Here is a 2,089-nt window from a genome sequence, read left to right as displayed (position 1 = left end):
GGGGTGGGGCCGGCGGGGCGGGGAGCCCATGTGCCGCCCCGTCCCGTCCTGCCCACTGCTGGGGGTACTGGAGGGCTGTCCTGCTTCCCCTACGCAGCCCCTCTCACCCGAAGGACCCCAACCTGTTTGGTGAGTCCCTCAGTGGGGGAGGGGCGCGAGGGCCGCGATGCTAGATAAGTTGCGCGCGCACGCGTCTCCTGGCTCCTGTCCCAGGACACGGGCTCCGCGCGTCTCTTCCGAGGCACTGAACCACTCCTCACTTTACAGGCGGGGAGATTGAGGCCGCGGAGGGCAAGGTCTTGCCCAAGGTCACAGGGCAAGGTGGGCCGAGGAAGGTGCTGAGCCCCGGCCCGACTCCAGTCGCCCTTTCCTGCAAATCCAGGGCGCTCCGCGCGTCTCTGTTACCCTCTGGGTCTAATTATCGCGCGCGGGCGAGTGTCGCCCGGCTGGCGCCTTGGTGCGCGGTGCCCGTGTCACGGCGTGTCTGCAGCCCTCATGTGCCCGCCTTGGGGTGCGCGCCTTGCAGCACCCAGGCGGGAGGGACCTTGGTGCGGCCCAGGGGCCGCGGGACCTGTTGTTGCCAGACTTGGCAGATGGGAACATAGCTCCGCAATTAATTGCCTGTTTGTCTCTTGCTGGGAGGTCGCCCCCTCGGCGACCAGTTGCTCCCGCCCCAGGCCGGCCTCAAGTGTCGCCGCCGTCGCAGGGCTGCAGACTGCTCTGTCCCGGCTCCGGGTCAGCCTGAGACCCCGAGCCAGCTCCGCGGAGCCCCGCTCCCGTGACGCGAGCGCCACCTGCCGGTCGCCGTGCACCCGCCGCCCCGCGGCTTGGGGAGGTGCGCCCCTAGCCCAGAGAGAAGGGGAGTCGCGCTGCCCCGGCAGGGAGGCGCGCCCTGCTCCCCGGAAGAGCCAAGCCGGGCCAGGGGCGACTGAGGGCCGCGACCTCCCCACGCACGCACTGAGACGCTGTAGTGACTCGAGGCGTCTCCGCCCTCTTCTGAACCCCTCAAAGTGAGCCCTTCTTCTTTACGTTTGGCCCACCCCGCTTTCACTTGGAGGGTCTGCCCCGCCCACTCACGCTCTCCCGAAGAAAAGAGGGTGGATCCGGTCTTCACCTCTCGCGGTTTTCCGGGTCGTTAGCGGAAGGGAGGCGGTAAAGGGGGCCGGGGCTCCCCACTCTCACTCCTGCGACCCCACAACCTCCAGCCCGGGGGACCAGAAGCAATTCCCCTCCACATCTCATCCTGGTCCCCGCCTCGAGGAAAACATCCAGATCAGGGTACCACTGCCCTCCTCCCACCCTACCCCACCATTGCGTGCACACAGCGCCGCTCCCGCCCCCCAACTGCTCTCCCCCCCCCGGCCCAGGAAGCGCGGCTCACACACCTATACCACTCACGTACACACACATGCGCGCACACACACTCTCCACATGCACCCCCAGAACACGCCCGCCTCCAGAGTCCTGGTCCTGAGCCCGTGGCCGGCTACACCCGCAACTTCAGTTCTCTGCACCAATGCGGCGCTTCGGGACACGCTCACACTCGGGGTCCGGAGGGGCTGGGACCCATTCCTGCAGAGCCCGCAGGTGCACGTGGGACCTGGAGTCACCTCCGGGACTCGGGATCAGCCAAAGACTCCCCACCCCTGTCTCGCCCACCTCAGCACGGCACAAAGTGGGACCCGGGGTCCCTGCGCTGCGCTCTCCGCCCTCTCCAACTGCTCCTGGCTCGGCCAGGTCGTGTCGCCTTGAAGAAGAGGGAGACGGAGCCGCGCTAATGGGGGGAGTGCGGCAGCGAACCCCCGGCCCAGGTTGCCAGCGCGCTCAGCACCTGCCGCCTCCTTCCCGGCGCCGCACCCGGAGCCGCGGGAGCCGCGCGGCAAAGTGGCGGGACAGCCCTCGCCGCGCGCCGCCCGCAACCTACCTTGCCTCGCCGCCGCAGGAGGTGGCTGGTGAAGCCCAAGATGATCTCCGAGTCTAGGCAGAGAGCCCCCATCTCCAGCAAGCCGGGCGCCTTGCGCGGGGCGCCGCGGGGCGGCTCGGGCGGCCGGGGCAGCGCCATGGAGAGCCAGCGCCGGAGCGGAGCGCA

The sequence above is a fragment of the Trichechus manatus genome, unplaced genomic scaffold, assembly GCF_000243295.1.
Source record: "Trichechus manatus latirostris isolate Lorelei unplaced genomic scaffold, TriManLat1.0 scaffold00045, whole genome shotgun sequence".
Classification (NCBI taxonomy): domain Eukaryota; kingdom Metazoa; phylum Chordata; class Mammalia; order Sirenia; family Trichechidae; genus Trichechus; species Trichechus manatus.
The sequence above is the reverse complement of the archived record's forward strand: the minus strand, read 5'-3'. Positions refer to the sequence as shown.